Source organism: Hermetia illucens, chromosome 5 (genome assembly GCF_905115235.1).
Source record: "Hermetia illucens chromosome 5, iHerIll2.2.curated.20191125, whole genome shotgun sequence".
Classification (NCBI taxonomy): domain Eukaryota; kingdom Metazoa; phylum Arthropoda; class Insecta; order Diptera; family Stratiomyidae; genus Hermetia; species Hermetia illucens.
This window is the reverse complement of record NC_051853.1, coordinates 15,008,350-15,027,312: the sequence shown is the minus strand read 5'-3', so window position 1 is coordinate 15,027,312 and position 18,963 is coordinate 15,008,350. Positions and strand designations below refer to the sequence as shown.

Below are 18,963 nucleotides of genomic sequence, written 5' to 3'. Positions count from 1 at the left end.
ATATGCTAGGCACATTAGAAAACTCATTCCATGTGCCAAGTTATCTCTTGCGGATATTGAGGAATTATCTGAAAGGCCTGCTCTATGAGACGCTAACAGGGCCAGAGGAGCATGGAAATCATATCGCGAGTGACACAAAGATCCATTCCAGGGCCGGACCTATGGAACGCTTCCTATAATAGTCTGCTGAGACTATATATGCCTGAAGAGTTGTACCTGGTTGCTTATGCAGACGACGTTGCAGCACTTGTTCCCAGACGCAACGTTGAACGCAAAGCAGACTAGACATATTGATGCGACGGGTAAGCGGATGGATGACTGCTCACGGTTTCAACCTGGCGCTGGAATAAATGGAAGTACTCTCGTGGTCGGAAAGAGAATCCCGACCCTGCATCCCATAACGATCAGCGAGTTGACTATAGAGTCAAAACCAGCGGTCAAATACCTTGGTTTAATGCTCGACCTAAAGATGAGCTTCTTCGAACAAGTCAAAGTGGTCCGTTCTGCTCTATGGCGCGGATGTATGGGATGGAGTGTGCCTATCGCACTGTCTCAGAACCGGCCGTGATGGGTGATTGCAAGATTGATCCCCGTTACTCTCCTTGCCAAGGAGCGTAAACCTATCTATAGCTGCAAGAGCGAAAACTTAAGAAACATGGACGGCATCTATCCAACCATGACAAAACATGGTATAGAGTACCTAGAGTGACTTCTAAGTAATGTTCTTCAGCGTGTCTCACTTTGGGTTACGTGCCCATTACTTAACGGAAAGTTAAGCTGGGAAGCCTGGAAAAGATGACTATTCGAACCTAAACAGCTTGAGATGGAACCGGTTAATATCATCCTCGCTGAAATGTTTGGAGAGACTGAATATCAGCGAGAAGGCGCTAAGGATTGAAACAACTTTTGATATTGTGCCTTTTCAAAAATTTTAGGAGCCACCAGAAAGCATGGTGTCGAAGATATTTTAATTAAGTCGATCTAGGTTATGTCAACGTAGAGATTGTTGTAGCTTGAAGTAAGTCTTGATCGCTTCCTAACGGCGGAAGCAACGAAAGGCTGCCTCCACGGAGATGTGCTATCGGAGTATGATGATCAATTTACTTCTAAGTAGAATACGAAATCTGCCAGTATACGCCCAAGCTTATGCTAATGACGGGGGTGTGCTAGATGTTGGTCGACACCTCGGTACGGTATGTAGAAATATAGAAGGCACCCTTAATTTTGTTGACTGGTGGTGCCAGAGATGAGGGAATTATCCTTCTCTTATACAGGCGCAAATATTGGAAGCCATACAAGTACTCTCTGAGGAAGTATAAGTCAGTCACCAAGACTGCCAAGAAGTGATCCTAGCAACAAGACTCAGTAAGTTTCTGGCGAAGGAACATAAAAGCCCATCCTTTGCTAAAAGGTTGAAAGACTGCTTGGCGAAATCTTCTAATGAAACCCCGGAGCTGCTGGTTCAGCCACTTCCCCACCAACAAAGAGGCCTGTGGGTCATGCTTGCTTGGTCGTGGGAGACTACCAACTCAGTAATTACCGCGGATAAAGTCAGTTGGGTTATAAACAATTTCTCTACAGCTAAATCTCCAGCCTCAAATGGCATATTGTCACTCATGCTACAAATACAGCAAGCAACTCAAGAAAGGGTTGCGCAAAGTCGTGTTGAAATTTACCGGAGGTGTATCTCGTTGGGATACGGACCACATTCTTGCATACTAAAAGCGGGCAGGGGTAGTTATAAACCGGCGAAAGACTTTCTAGCGTTAGTACCAACGAGGGGCATTTTGGGCTCTGGATAATATCAATGCTAGAAATTAGGATAATGCAGTCTGATCTGAGAGGTAGCCAGTTGACCAGAGCTTTGGACAGGAGCGGAGTGAAGGTGGTGCCATATGACGATGACTTGGAGATATTAGTGTCAGAGATGTTTCTCTTCGTTGTGAGTGATATCTTGTAAGGAGCGTTGAAAAAGATGTTTCTGTGAGTTAGAAAATGCGAACTACGTATAAATCCAACAAAAACGAAGCTGATGCTATTTACCATCAACTGTACCAGAAACACACCTCCTGTGGCTAAATAAACAAAAATTAGGTCTTTCCTGTAATGTTAAATATCCTGGAAACTGAAGTGGAGATTGGACATTGAACTGAGGGTTCAGAAGGTTTGTGTAGCTTCCCACGCCTGCGAGAGGATCTTTCCAAGGAAATGGGGTCTTTGAGGATGATTCCCTGGATGTGCCCAACCATGGTACTTCCTATCCTAACGTATTCTATTAGTGACTGGGACTGAGCAAAAAGTACAATAGAACGAGGCTTAATAAGTTTCAAGGAACCGCGTGTGCATGTGCTACGGGGGTGCTGCAGTCCTACCTGGCAACGTCTCTAAATGTACTTTTGCCCCTCTCCCTAAACCACCATATTGAAAACACTGTAGCGTGGAGTGCTGTCAGACTACATGAGTTCGGATGCTGAGTAGCGAAGCCCTGCGACCATAGTAACATCCTGGATGAAGCACCTCAGGAACTGTGATAGCTCCCTACGGGCTACACCACACCCCAGCCGACCTTCACGATAAACTTTGCTGTGGACTTTCCAACTAGGGCAGAGTGAAAGACCGGCGCCACAGTATTCTTCTTCTTCCCGATACACACAGTGTATTCGAGTCGTACGGTCTCCCAGTGTATTCCCAGCGGAAGTTCTGGTGATACTGGAAGCCTGTCGACGGCTGAGGCATGATCCGAGTCCCAAAAATAACATAGCCAATAAGGCCCTTGTACTCAGCGGCGGTATCCTATAGGGTGGTGGGATAGTGCAGAAACGCGGATGAGCGGGCTGACGAACTGATAAGGGGGGGGGGAGGGTTTTGCCCTTGATAGTCCTTCGGTTGACACTGGAATCTACTAGTACTACTTAGTAGCCACAGACCTCCAATGGCGAAGGCTTACTACCTGCGCCAAGTCAAGGAGGATTCGGCCTGATAAATACAAATCGGATCGCGAGAGCTCTTGTGCCAGACGCCTGCGTAGCCTGTAGGGACACATGCGGCTAAAGCCGGCATATGCTACAATTCGCATTGCCGAAGCTGCTTAAAAGTGGGGAAAACTAAATACGAAGTAATTTTCCCTGTCGAAAAGCAAGAAGACTTTCTGAAGTATTGTGGGTATTCTAACTGGCCATGATACGCTAGCTGCGAATGTGCTCGGAAGGCGCGTCAGACATCAGATTGTTGGTACTGATATACTGCAGTTGAAGCGCGTAGCATCACATCGACTAAAGGAAATACTTTAGACGTGAATTACCACTGGATATCATATATGTTGTGAATAAAAAATGGGGTTATGGCATCAATTATCACAATTGCCTTCGCTTGCTTGACCAATAGAATAAATTGTCCTTTTACCTGTCTACTGATAGGGACCGGCCTTGATAATACCCTAAGTAAAACTTACATTCCTACAATTAATACAATGAAATAATTAGTTTCAACCAATGTAGTTCAGCATTGCTGAACAAGAAGGACCCCTTTGTCAATATTATTGGAGAGTATTGTATAATTCAGTACATCCGCATAACCAAACATCCCCCACAAGTAATTTCTGCCAACCGAATCAGCTTATTTTCAAAACGACAGCTTCATTATACAACTCATTCATTTTCATGTAAAATCAGTCCAAAGAGAATTTATTATGTTCCTGGCACCGTAAAACTTGGTGCTGATTTATCTTCCGTAAAAAAGGGTTCAAGCGTAGGCCAATCTTGGAAAAGTGAAGTTAAATTCCTGTTGAACTTAAAGCCACCCGTTGAAGCGTGGTGCTGGGACAGAGGAACTTTCAAACAATACTCATCAGAGCCAGTGCTGGGAAATATTGGGAAACATATTGAAATGGACCTTTCTGCAGATAATTTCCTTCTTCGTCGCCCCGACCCAAGTGCCACAGGTTCACGTTTGAACTTCAGTGCTGACAGAGGGGAGAAAGGAATAAAGAGGATTACGGACGATCCAAGTCGTCCTAAGTGGCCAGCAGACAAATTGACTTGCGGTTGGTCCTGATAAATTTATTTGTCGTTACTGAAAACCCGATATTTCATTGTAATATGAGTGTGACCTTTTTGTGTGTTTTCCCATTCGGCAACGATGTTAAATCGTCTTTCCCGACTTGTACATCCGAAACTTTCCTCCCTATCTCGGAGGAATGTCCTTGTCAGACGCTATGTTTTTCACATCTCGAGCATTACTTTATTATTCTTATGTTCTTTCCTATTGTTTTTCCGAGAGTGTACTCGAAGAATTCTCTTTTTTTTCGTCCTGAAATCGGAATGTGGGAATTTCCCAGATTTTCTCTATAACAAATAAATTTGTCCGGGACGTTACCAGTCAGGGATAGCAGAAATAGTAGTCAAACCACTTAAAAGAAAGGACAAAGTTTTAAGTAGTTGGAAAGTGGTTGTATGGAATTTAGTTGTCCACTATCTATCGGTACAGTAACATGAACAGGACTAGTTATGTGTAAGACGATACAGCCTCGGTGGCGTCGTTGTGTTCATTGAATTGATTTAAGCATGTGAAGATACGGAAGCATTATTGATAGTGCAGCATAAGAAGGAAAGATAGGGCAGCAGATATCTGGATAAGCGGAGGAAAGATTACTGCAAGGATTGCATTTTCAAATACGATATTCTTGGGGACATATTTAAGATAGAGTAGAATCGCAACTATCCCCATAGAAATTAGATTTACAAATAGAAAGTCAATAAAGATATCTGCGAAGATGTTAAGATGTTAAGTTTCCAGGACTCTCTCTCCTCTTCTGTGCTGTATACAAGATTGAAATCGCTCCCAAACTTCGTTAGTCTTCGCTTGAGATGAATCTATTTCAACATAGGAGGTTAGACAATTCCATAAAAACCGTATATTTGAAAATTATTCTACAACTCTGCCATCGCCTTCAAAGTAGTCACCTTGGGCACCTATACAGCCATTCCAGCGCGTTTTCGACTCTTCGTAACATTTCTGGAACGCTTCGACTGGGATGTCCACGAGTACCCTCGTCACGACCGCATAGATTTCCGTAATTGACTCAAAATTGGTTCCTTTGAATACCGATTTTGTTCAAGGGAACAAAAAAAGTCACAGGGTGACATATCAGACGAATAAGGCGGCTGCTGGAACACGGCCCCTCCCTTTAGAGGCTAAATACTGGGACACGCTGAGGGCGGTGTGACACGGCGCGTTGTCGTGATAAAGGATCCAGTTACGAGCAATGTCTGGGCCCACCCTGTTGACTCGTTTTCGCAATCTTTCGAGTACTTGACGATAATAGACTTGATTTACGGTTTGTCCGGAACAAATTCTTTGTGGACGATTTCACGGCTATCAAAACAGGTAATAATCATCGTTTTCACCTTCGACTTGCCCATGCCAGCTTTTTTTCGGACGAGGCGTGCGGAGACAACCATTGTCAGTTTTGGCGTTTGGTTTGCGGGTCGTATTGGGAAAACCAGCTCTCATCGCCTGTAATAACTCGATCAAGCAGCATGGGACCGTTTTCCACTTGTTCCAAACACTCTTCCGCGACGGTCATTCGATGCTGTTTTTGCTCCTTAGAAAAGCTCTTTGGAACCATCTTCGCGCACAACTTTTTCATCCCGAAATCGCCCTTTAAAATTTGTCTGGCGGTTTCACAGTTCATATCCAGTTCTGAGGCCAACATTCGAACTGCTAAACGCTGATCTTCACGGATTAGGGTCCGCACACGTTGCGCATTCCCGTCAGTCCGCACCTCGACTGGTCTCCCATTCCGCGCCTCGTCTTCCACGCTTTCACGTCCCTCCTTAAACTCTTTATGCCATCGAAACACCTGAGCACGACTAAGAGCACTATCGCCAGGCACTTTTGCAATTTTAGCGTATGTTTCCAAAGCTGTTTCGCCCAATCAGGCGCAAAATTTTATCGCGACGCGTTGCTCTAGATTTCTTTTCTCCATTTTCGTGACGAGCACTACCAACACACGTCTACTCAACACGACACAGCAGGGAAACTAAACAAGCTAGAGCGATGGTGAATATATCAATGGAGAGGGGAAGGATGCCGTGGAAGGGGAAGGGAATTTAAAGATTGCAGGTTTACCACAAGCGCGGCAATAAAATCAGTCTCATTTTTTAATTGTCCAACCTTGTATACCGCCAAGTGAATTTTCTCTCGAAAAATCTAAACATATAGAAAAAATCGAAGGAAAATTAAAATTTAATTATTTAAAATATCTGTCTATTTGGTTGTGATGAATAAATTTCCCGACAAGTACTGATCAAATGTGTGAAAACATCTTTGACATACTTTCGTGCTGAAATAGATTTCATTGAAAAAGATCCGAAGCTCGGTTGACAAGAAAAGAGGGAAGTATCACTGCATAGAACAAACGCCTGGATACGTTTGGCACTTGTTATATTTAGGTGACTCGTATAATAATAATAATCGTTGGCGCAACAATCCATATTGCATCAGGGCCTTGAAGTATGTTAGAGCACTTCATTCAAGACCTTAACGGTACACTAGGAGGCAATGTGGTCAGCATTGCGCTCGCCCGAGATTATTACCCTGATTTGACTCAGGTACTCATTCACAGCTGAGTCGACTGGTATCCGACGTCAAATCACGATACAAATTCCACTGCCACCAGTGAGATTTGAACCGCGACCTTCCGTACGATAGCCTTGCGCTCTAACCACTCAGCTATCCGGACACTCGTACGTAAATATTAATTCCCTTCCAAGTGATTTAGGCTCGTTTCAAACGTGTACGGTTCCATAAGATTCAGTTCGTTTTCGGTTCAGTTTCAGTCGCCACCAACAAGTACGAAACGGTGCTTCGGTTTCAATTCGGTGTCTATTCGGTACCTAATTGGCGCCGTATAGCACAAAATGTTCCCACGACATGAGTAGGCTTTGCTTTCATTGCGGCAACGACCTAAACATAACCGAAAACGAACCGAATCCAATGTGAGAAGAGCCCTACGATAATCATTGGTTTGTAGAACCATGACTGCGACATTCAAATCTAAACTGATGACCGTTCCAATAGGACTTTGGAAAGTACTAACCGATCCCTTTCATTTGATACCCCACATGACTATATTTGGTAAAAAAAAATGGACACCTTACTTTTGCCTGTATGGGGACCTCCCCCTTGCCCCTTAAATTCAACGTAAAATGATGTAATGCACTGTATGCGTGAGCGTTTTTAGTTCCCCCTTTTTTACCAAATTTAGTGTCAATCGCCATAACGGTTTCTGAGAAAAGTGCGTGTGACAAACAGACAGACGGATAGACAGACAAACAGAGAATAAACCGATTTTAATAAGGTTCAGTTTTACACAAAACTTAAAAAAATGAGAACGAAATATTTTTTTTTTAATTTAAAAGCCCCTCCTTTCTCTTCCTCTTAACTCATACATTTTTTTAAAGAAGCATCTCTCCATTAAATTTCATGAAGACGCTAAGATAGAATGAGAAATCTACAGGAAACACTTCGTCAGCACAAGAGGAAAAGAAGTATAGGATGAGGATGTAATCCATCGTAGATTTCCCTCCTCGATAACGCCACAAGGACCTCTACGCTCCCTGCCCCTTTCACGTGTGGTCTTAAGATTTCATAACTTTTTTAGTTTCCTCCAAACGGCTTAAACCAGCAACTTGGTACACTGACGGATCCCTCACAGCAGGGGGAGCAGATGCCGGTGTCATTGGTCCAAAAAAATGTACTTAGAGCCAATGGGTAGGTACACTAGCATAGTCCAGTCGGAAATATACACCATAGACAAATGTGCCTCCTTTAATCTCCAAAGGAACTACAGGAAGCAGAACATTGCTATTCTCACCGACAGCCAAACAGCGATCAAGGCACTTAGGTCCAATCAGGTGAAATCTAAACTGGTATTGGAATGCCTAGAGAGAGTGAATACACTCGGCTCGTCCAACAAGGTCTGGGTACTTTGGGTTCCAGGCCATGCTGCGTTGCGAGGCAACGAGGCAGCGGACGAACTAGCCAAAAAGGGAGCAGGGACGCCTTTACACGGACTAGAACTCTTCTGTGGAATTGGAAACGCTTCCATGGCTATGACATTAAGAAATGAGGAGGAACAGTTCAGGGAACTATACTGGGCGGGCCTGCCAGGAATGGAGCAGTCCAGGGTGCTTATTGGGGAATACGAACCCAGCACAAAGGATTACTTAAACCTCACCATAAAGAACCTGCGAATTGTTTTGGGAATTCTCCCTGGTTACTGTCGGCTAAACTATCACCGAGTGATGCTAGCCTGCAGGTTTTGTGCAGAGTGTGATGTACACGTCCTGGAACAGTGTCCGGCACTTGTGCAAAATAGGCCGAGGCATCTGGGAGAACACTTAATATCAGACGTAAAGTTGAAAGATCTGGGAGTAGGGAATATACTAAAGTTCCTGACGGTTATAGGCTTGCTTGAGATACTATAATTAATAGGTACACTATAACCAGCAAAAGGGGCACAATAGTTCTTCACGGACTCGATGTTCTCGTAATTGACAATAGTCAATCAGAATTGTCATTTTGGCCATTGTCAAACAACAGGTCGGAAGAGAACCGAAGTGGTCGTCTTGACTAATGAGGGAATTCCCGCAGTTCTTCCTATTCAGGTTGGTGAAGCCATGGTTGTCGACGCCTGGTACCTGCCTTCTGCCCCGTCGATGACAGGATGCCAAGTGCCTTCGGATACCATAATTGAGGCAATTACGTTCTTAAGGCAAAAAAAGGCGAGATGGATTGGAGAGGCACCAGGGTAGCTGAGTTAAACAATGTCAGGTTAGTGCCCTAGGAATAACAGGAGGTGTTCTAGCCAGCAGTCTATCTAAGGCACTAGTTTAGCCCTTTGTGCATTTCACCTCCCTAGCCAGACAAAAAAAAAATGCCAAAACCTGGGACAGTCGATTTTCATAAGCCTCTCTGTAAGCCAATTTTTCAGCTCCAAAATCATTCTCCACAAGAAGAGATGATGATGCTAGCTCCTGACTGCAAGGTAAATTCTTAAGAATTTCTTAACCAACCTTCTGGAACTTTCGGTAGTTACTGCTGATATGTGTGGGCTTGCGTTGACCTCATAGAACACATTCTCCCTTGGCAATGGCTTCCTACAGACGCTTTATTTTGGGTAGTACAAATATCAATTAAGAGTTTCACCGTATGGAAGCAGCTCATCGGAGATGATTCTCTGCCAATCTGGGTATCAAAGAGTCACAAATATTTCCTTGTTCCTTAAACAATATTCGCAATGTGGGATACAATATATAGTGGATAGATAGCGAATGCGTCTTCAGTCATAAAACTTTGTCCAAAGCTTGATCCTCAAAAAGTTATTTTCCACGGTTATCTCTAAATCGTTCCTTTTGTTTCTGATGTGATACCAAAACTTAATACTTCAATTTATTTGATTCTCAGCAAAGGATTCTTGCAATAATAACGGAAACCTTTCCTCATGGTAACCTCCCAACTGTATTCTTTCTACATACTCATGCACTCCCATTATGTAGGAGTATCATCTCTAAAATCAGGATGCTGGACGGTTAGCACTTTCAACCTGCTTTTTTTTTTTTTTTTTTGGAGTAGGGTAGGTGAATGCGTTTACGCACAGAGTGTTGGACTCCCGCAACAGCACGCTGGCGGACTACCAACTAAACACCTCCCTGTCATCAGAGAACTAGCCTGGAACCGTTTGACACATTACTTCGGGCTAGCCCTCCCGCTCTCCCGGCTTTGGGAGCCTTCAAGTCAGGGAATTCCTTTCACCAACGGGAGGGGAGGGGAGGAAGGGAGTTGCTAGTTCAGGGAACCCCTTACCGTCCGATCCCTCTGCCGGTCGAGTTCAATCTTCTTCGTAGTAAGAAGAGCCCGAACATAATGCGCAATACGATTCCAGCTGCCAGCGCTCTTCAGCATCTCTCTGACAATGTTGTCTGGAGAGAGCTCCCCTGTGTCTGCATAAAGCTGCTGGCGGAGGCCATCCCACCTCTCGCAAGAGAAAAAGGTGTGTTCAGCGTCATCCGGCACTCTGTTGTAGAACACACAATCAGGAGATCGCGCCTTCCCAACCCTGTGCAGGTAAGACTGAAAACCTCCATGCCCACTTAGAAGTTGGGTAAGGAAGTAATCAATCTCACCGTGCTTTCTGTTCAACCACGGGTCTAATTTGTCGATGAGCCGCGCAGTCCACTTGCCCCTTGGCTCATTTTGTCAAGAAAGTTGCCACTCGTTAAGGGTGCGTTGACGTTCTTCACGGGCAACCACTTCTCTTAAGTTTTCGCCCTTACGGCGATAGATAGCTTTGCGCTCCTTGGCAAGGAGGGCAACGGAGATCACTCCCGCAATCACCATCACAGCCGGTTCGGAGACAGTGCGATAAGCAGACGCCACTCGCAAAGCTCCCCGCCTCTGCACTTGAGCTAGGTGTTTACGATGCACCTCCTTGTCAAGGGCATCAGCCCATACCTCCGCACCATAGAGAAGAACGGACTGCGTTGCTCCCATGAGGAGACGTCTTCTAGTTGATATAGGGCCGCCCACATTCGCCATTAGCCGACTCAAGGCCGCGACTCCTGCTGCAGCCCTGTCCGCAGCTGCTTTGATTTGCTCGAAGAAGCTCATCTTCGAGTCGAGCATTAAACCAAGGTATTTAACCGCTGGTTTTGACTCTATAGTCAACTCGCCGATCGATATGGGACGCAAGGTCGGGATTCTCCTTCTGGTCAGGATGACTACTTCGGTTTTCTCCAGCGCAAGGTTGAAACCGTGAGCAGTCATCCATCCGCTTACCCGTCGCATCAATATGCCAAGTCTGCTTTGCGCCTGTTCAACAGTGCGTCCGGCAACAAGTGCCGCAACGTCGTCTGCATAACCGACCAGGCGCGACTCTTCAGGCATCTCGAGTCTCAGCAGACTATCGTAGGAAGCGTTCCAGAGGTCCGGCCCTAGGCTGAATCCCTGCGCTACTCCCGACGTGATTTCCATCCTCCTCTGGCCCTCTAGCGTCTCATAGAACAGGGAGCGGTCTTTCAGATAATCCCTCAATATCCGCAAGAGATAGCTTGGCACGTGAAAGGAGTTCTCTAGTGTGCCCAGCATATTTGTCCATCTTACGGAATTGAAGGCATTTCTGACGTCAAGCGTTATGAGGAGCACTATCCGTCGAGATCGGCGGCTGTGCGCCCCGGCTCGATTAAAGCATCTACGACCTCCATAACAGCATCCACTGTAGATTTCCCTGTTCTAAACCCGAACTGCCTTGCGGATAAGTCCCCGGCAGCACGGATCGCTTCAGCGAGTCTACCCCTGATGAGCTTCTCGAGCACTTTTCCGGCCGTGTCAAGCATACACAGCGGTCGGTATGCAGACGGGAGCTCCAGATCTCCTTTACCCTTACGGATCAACGCGAGTCTGGCCACTTTCCAGCGAGAAGGAAAAATGCCCTCCTTCAAGCACGCGTTGAACGCTTCGAGCAGCAATTCTGGCCGTTAGCGGAACACCAGTTTGTAAACTTCCGCCGGGATGCCATCAGGGCCTGGCGCCTTCCTGTTTTTCATAGTGAGAACCGCTTCTTCGAGTTCTCCCATTGTGAAAAGGGGGCAATCCACGAGGCTTTCCGCGCTGTTTACATCAACCCGTACAGGGTGTCTGGGGAACAATGCCCGCACAATGCAGTCCATCTGGTCGGTGCTCAGTATGCAGGGCTTCCGCAGAGCCCCGATTTTCCGAGTGACAAGCTTATAGCCAAGTCCCCACGGGTCATCATTCACCTCATTAACAAGATTTTGCCAGCCGCGAGCTTTGCTTTTATTTATAGCGCTGCGGAGTCTCCTTTTTGCTGATCTATATTGTGTCTTTATGGCACATGCCTCCTCGTTGGCGTACAAACGTTGTGCCAAACGGCGGAGCTTATGACACTCCTTCCGTAGGTCGGCAATTTCTGCCGTCCACCAGTACATAGAAGGCTTGTCGCGCCTGGGGCCTCTCCGGGGAATGGAAGCCTCACACGCCGTCGTTATCAGATTCATCACTGAATTTACGACGGTGTCAGCTGCGACACCACCACCCCCCGGAGTGCCCCCCAGTGCGGCCCTACCTGCTCCAAGAGCTTCGACGAACCTTCCGATGTTCACCTTCGCGACATTCCACACGCAGGGGGAACGTCGTGTTGGTGCTCGCCGGCAAGTAGCGTGAAACACTTCGAACGCAATGTACTGATGATCACTTGCCGAGAAGTCTTCTAGGACTCGCCACCCGTCCACCGATGATGCCAGAGATTCCGACGCAAAAGTGATGTCGGGAGTGCTTCCTTCACAACCTGAGCGCCGAAACGTTGGCGTGGATCCGGTGTTTAAAATTACGAGCCCGGTTCTCGCCACCATTTCCAGAATCCGTTTCCCTCTGGAGTCTGATTGAGGCATGCCCCATTCAAGAGCCCTGGCATTAAAATCACCGCCAACCAGGATTCGTCCCTCCGTGCTCGAAACGGCGCGTCCTCCAGAGCATCAAGCCGGCGTTGAAAGTCCGGAATCGACTCATTCGGCGTCAGGTAAACGCTAAAAAACGTTATCCCTAAACACCGGATCCAGGCAAATCCGTCCCCCCGGCCTTCGGCAAGAACACGAAGTCGAACGTCGTCCCGAACCCAAATGGCAGCGGTGCCCGATAAGTCCAGATACCATGAGGACGGGTCCTTGTTTCGGTATTGCTCGCTAATCAGCACTAGATCAGCATTTACTTCCGCAGCGAACTGCGCTAGCAACTGGTGAGCGGTTGCACTCCGGTGCATGTTAATTTGCAAAATGCAGATCATGGCGTTCGCACCCTAGCCCTCTCCAATTCCGCCCTGAAGATCGGACACCGTCCCGAGCCCGCAGTGTGTGCGACGCTTTCGCCAGACGCACCACGATCCCTGCAGAGAACACAACTCTCGCTTTCCTTGCAAGTCTTCGCTTGATGACCCGCTTGGCCGCATCTCCGGCATGCTGTCCTCCTGTCCGGACCCTTGCAAGCTGCTGACGTGTGTCCAGACAGATAGTCCAGACACCTGTAGCACTTGGTGGGGACTATCCGCATTCGTACCCTGCATACTACCCATCCGATTTTGATTCTCCCGCTGTTAAGGAGTTTCTTCGCATATTGCTCGGGGACTTCCACCACGGCGAGTTTTTGGCCTCGAGCATTTACAGAGATAATAGCTACCCGGGCATTGGTTACCTCTGGACATTCACGCTTTAGCGCCTCCTCTACTTCAACCTTTTCTGTGAGGCAGTCAAGATCCCGTATTTCCAGAGAGCACATGGGTTCTAGGCTGGAAACAAGGGCCTTCTCCCCCAATAGCCCCTTGACCGCTTCGCAGAACGTGCTCTTGTTGGTCGTCTTTGGGCCCAGTTCGACGAGAACTCCACCACTCCTCGTTTTCCGTATCGAAGACACCTCTGCTCCGTTCTCCTCGGGTTTCATCCTGTAGCGGATTTCACTAAGGACTTCCGCAAATGTCTTGCCTTCCGTCGGCTTAATGAGCAGAGCCGACGGTCTAGTCCTTCTTCGTTTCCTGGTTTTTTCCGCTACTGGCTTTGGGTTGGCAGCCTCCTTGTTTTTGGACAGACGTGTCTCTGGCGCCGGAGTCCGTTGTTCAACCTGCTACCAATATAAATTTTGGACATTTCCAACGGCTTACGCTATCCGTGGGCGGGCCTTCAGGAGAAACTTTTCTATGGGACTCCCAACCAGGGTGGAGTGAAACACTAGCGATATACTATGAGGTTATGGCACCCTATTTTTCGTTAATAAAAAAAATGAGCTCAAACAAGATTAACAAGCTAGCCGAAGTCGAAGCCTTAAAGCCAACAACAACCCCATCCTACGCTTAAGTGGCACATGGAACGCCCCCTTCTTCCAATGCGAATAAAGTTTCTACTTCTTAGACCTCCAAGTTTTCTGCATTCCAATGCCAATCGACAATAAATATATGTTTAACATCTTTCAATTTTGGAGCAACTGACAGCTCTTGCTAAAAAATTCTTAACTTGCAGCACACATCCGATTCTTATTCCGATTTTCATTGATCAAAGGGGCAAGACAAGGAATCCTCATATCGTCTATAACTTTTCACAATGATTTGGCCCATATTAGCCAAAACCGAAGTAATTAAGCACCCAATCCTATCGAGGAACCTAATAACCTTCAAATTCAAACTAGATTCTTGCTGGGAAATATGGGCTTGCTAATGCTGCCTTTCTTTGTCAATTTTTGCATCAGGGAAGAACAGGATTAGACTGTTGTGGTGTGGGACTCTGTGCTAGTTTACTGCTACACTAAAAAACTAAGGACGTTCAAAAACACATAAAGATGGAAACAAAGGATTGTAACTCTACAAGTGGTAAGAAGTCAAAGACTTCGGATCCACCCGCGACCTCGAGGAATCAAGTTGTGGTCGAGGCGCGGATTCTGGAGGGCTCACCAGATTCATATTCTCCCACGGAGAAATCTGTGGAAGACAGACTCGACCCGATGTCTGCAGGCACAGTGAGCCAAAAATGACAGTACAGCAACTTCCTTGAGATGAACTGAAAACCTGACTATGGCCAGTCTATCGGTGACACTGTTACCTACCCTCTTCCAAAAAACGGGGAGGGGGGAGGCTCAGCAGAACAAAATTTCAGCCGCAAAGGAGAAGGGAGTACAGGTGAGAACCTTGTAATCCACCTCTGCCTGGAAAATCGGTAGAAAGGGAAGCTGGTGATTTGGACACAACTGGTCTAATTTCGATATGTGGAAACAGATCCATGCAGCCCAGACACAGTGAACCTGGGAGGGCCCCAATCGACGACATCGGGAGGGCGTTGCTACACCACCAATTGTGGTGATATCCATAGAAATTGGATGCAAGCAAACGGAACTTAAGGCGCAATGTGAGGACGAGCTGGTAACCCCGGTGAGATCCACACTGAACGCAGCAGACTTTTCAGTTAGCAGCTGCAAAAAAGTTCGATGAACTTCTCGCCAGCAAAGTGCAGCTCCATAAGAGGCTAAAGACTCCTTTGACGATAGAAGATCAATTGGAAGCTCGGAATTCCATACTCTTGGAGTGCTTTGAAAAGGGTTGTTCTATTTCCCGAGACCTACGTGGTAAACCGGTTCCATGGTGGAACCGACAGCTGCAAACACTCAGGAAATCAACCAGACGGCTCCTAAATCGTGCTTGCAAAAGCAATAAGGAAGAAGACTGGTTAGCTCGTAAAACGTTCGAAATGAGACTCTTTTAGAGCATACTGTGAGGAACTGGAAATTGAAAGAGAGACTTCATCATTTCCGATGAAATGTCTGGAGAGACTGATTGAGCGCCCCACTCGTGAGAAGGCGCTAAGGTAGCACCCACTAAATGAAAACCAACATGATTTCAAAGATAGAAGACACAATTCGGAAAATTGAGTACGTGATGGTGATGTTCGTGGACGTTGAAAGGGGTTTCTGTTTCTGGGATTCTGATTCTGGGATCCCCATTCATCTTTTTGGTAGAAGATATCAAGTTATCTTGAAACGAAGAGAAAATTAGGACGAACCAGAAGAAGGCGTGTCAGGATATACTAATGTCTTCTGCACTGATGGCTCAAAAACAGAACAGGGTTCTGGAGCAGGAGCTTATCTCTCAAATAAAAGCGAAAAGTGGGTTTTCCCTTGGGACAATATATAATAGTCTTTGAAGCTGAAGTGTATGCGATCCTAACCTGAATTGAGGGCGATAAGCAGTCCTTTGGTCACTTCCAAAATCGTTCAGAAATGTTCTAGTCGGTGTTTCGGTCATTGTGGTGTATAGGGAAATGAAATTTCGAAGGCTTTAGCAAAAAACAGGTAGCTGAGCCTTGATGCTACTAAACACACCAAACATTTCCTGTTAAATCCAAACAAACATAACATAAATATTGTGGGTATTCTGGCTGACCATAATTCACCAGCTTGGCATATGTTCAGAATATGAATTCTCCAAGATGATACGTGTCCCTCCTGTAATAAGGAAGCGGAATCGCACGCATCAGAAAACAGGGGTTTGGTGCTGATGTGCTATAACTGCAGCGGGTAGCATCGCATCCACTAACGGAAATCCTGCGATACGTAAACGAATCCAGGATATTCCGTTAGACGGGGGTATCGAGTACAATGAACTACTAGGGTCTGAGTGCTCAGAGGCTTTGCCTTCTAATTGACGTACACTGCTTATTCCTACCAGATAATCTGAGGTCTACGATCTTCTGATCTTCCTTGTAGATGAAAAGTTGCCCATTGATGTTAAAGAATCTATTTTTAGGTATTCTGGGAAGGGAAGCTCCTAGTCGAGAGGAATCACTCCCTTTCCTTCAGCCTCTAGGTGAACCTGAATTTTGCAATTGGTGGGAAGGTTACCTAACCTCATTATATTCCACGAGCAGATGTAGTTTTCCTCGACTTTCACTTAGAAGTTTTCTTGTCTTCAGCTCAAAAAATCATACCGAATTGAAGCCCATCTTAATCAACACGGAATGAATACGAATACGAATGCTATGTAGTTGCATTCCTACGGTCCTCTTTGGGAACTGTAAAGTGAACACATCGAATATGTTACTCAGTATTCATTCCAATGGACGCGACGCCCTCCTAATAACTCCGCCCAATGTTATCAGTCAATTAGAAACTACGTTATGAAATTGCCTTGCGCATCAGCACAACTTGGATGAAATAGAGTTCGACAACTGCCGTTCTTTGTGATCAATGTATCAACGAATATCTCAAATCCACAATCTACCGCAGTATCATGTATAGTTCTGTGTGCTGGCCGACTATCAAAGAAAATGAACGGTGCCTCGCGGTGACGGTGACAAAGATGCTAGAGTTGAGCCTACTACCCCGAATATGAGCATAACTCCACCAAACATAAAAATCATTGAAATGAAATAAAAAATAACATAAATAAAGAAACAAAATTTGGTATTCTAATACGAGGGGAAGTGGTTGTACATATTTTCAACGAAACAAGTATATGTCGCGAAAATGTACTACCGGAAAGCAGTACCATTCGTAAAATGTTCATGTCACTTTATGCCAATTTAAAAGTTGCAAAGTGTAGACAGAAGAAATTTGTTCACCGTCAACCTAAGCAATGATTGCATTCCACAGGAAGCTAGTGTAAGAAATGCAAGTCATCGCTCCTGAAATCCTTAAACCAGAGAAAATCATTTTACTTCTCAACTGTCTGCAGAATAACTAATAGGAAAAGGCTGAAAATATGTATTACGTGGTAATGAAATTTCAAATAACTTTTCGGTTGTATCCTGGAAGTTACATCAGACTTTCAGTTATAATCCAATCTTGTGAATTGTTGTTTGGAAGTTCGATACACAGTGAAGGTCCTATGCGTCAAAAACTTCAAGATGGAAAAGGATAATAAAAGTTTATACGGATTTGAGAGCATTTGTGTTGGGTTTTCTGAACTCTGATTGTCTCATTACCACCGTATTCAAACGCTAGTGTGAGGTGATACCACTATTATTCTGTAATCATTGTGTTCGACCTTATAATCAAGAGATTCAACCACGCGTCATCAAAAACCAATTACATCGACTATATGTAATCTGTGGTTTGATAAATCGTTCCATTCCATTCATATATACGGAGAGAGTATATTTATTCCAATATTGAAGCTGCTTCATTATGGGAAACGACATTTTTCGAGATTCCAACCATAACCTATGAAACCATGAGCTTGCCCACAAGGGTCACGATCTAAAATGAGGGAAAAGCAACCTACTACTACTTGATAAAAAGAATAGCAGTTCTTGGGAAGAATTGATCCATTGTAATTGCGTAATTGAGATCTGTTTCGTCGATGTTATAGAACTGACGGAGACTAGTTCACTTTTAGAGGCTAAAATGTTTCGCAGACCGCTTGGAAAAACAAGACGCATTGTAAAATCGAGGGTGGTTGAGGTCCGGAAAACCAAGATTCAGTATTCCCGAGAGGTCCCTAGCCCAGAATAGAAAGCCAGGCTGCTCGGTAGTTTCCAAGGTATCTGAGACCGCGTGAATCTGGTACATCTCCGCAACTCTACCAACTATTGCGATCCATTGAAGTGCTGAGGAGTAATGATAAATTTATCACCAACGGCGCAATAACCGGTATCCGGTCTAGGCCTGGCTCAATAAGGAACTCCATACATCCCGGTTTTGCACCGAGGTCCACCAATTCCGTACCCTTAATAGCTGTCGGGCGTCCTGGTCTACGCCATCGTTCCACCTCAGGCAGAGTCTGCCGCGTCTTCTTTTCTACCATATAGACTTTTCGCGTTGAATCATCCTCATCCATACGGTGACCTTCCAACCGCAACCTGTTCAGCCAGATTTTATCCATCGATTTCGTCATTATGTAAGCTACGGTCCATCCTCATGTATGGGGCCAAAAATTCTTCGGAGCATCCTACTCTCCAGGCAAATCAGCGTCAGAACAGATTCTCTCTCTGCAGCAAGCGATGGAAAAACTTTTGGAATGTGGACATCAGTTGCAGTATCACTTCATCGACTTTAAAGCCGCCTATGACAGCATAACCAGGCTAAAACTGTACACGGCCATGAGAGAATTCGGTAACCCATCGAAATTGATAAGACTGACTCGGCTGACCCTGACCTATGTGCGAGGCCAAATAAAAGCAGCACAGAGAAAAAGCCAATGATATTCTGGGCGTGTGGGGCTATTCGACCTAGCAAAATAGCGAAAAATATCTTATAGATGGTATTCAGCAACATGATACCTCTATAATTGCTGCACTGCGTGATATCCTTCTTTTTATGATGGGGCAGATAATGCCTCGTTGCCAGTCGTCAGGCATTGATTCGCTGTGCTACACCTTGAGCATAAATTTGTGAACCGCTTGTTGTGATAGG

The 18,963-nt window shown here is 45.6% G+C and overlaps 1 protein-coding gene across 2 annotated transcripts in view; it reads right to left on the bottom strand.

Moving 5' to 3' along the window:
* The window catches only part of LOC119657913 (neuronal acetylcholine receptor subunit alpha-7), a 641,515-nt gene that overhangs the window by 552,493 nt on the left and 70,059 nt on the right, over window positions 1–18,963 (bottom strand). The gene's annotated exons all lie outside the window — the stretch shown is intronic.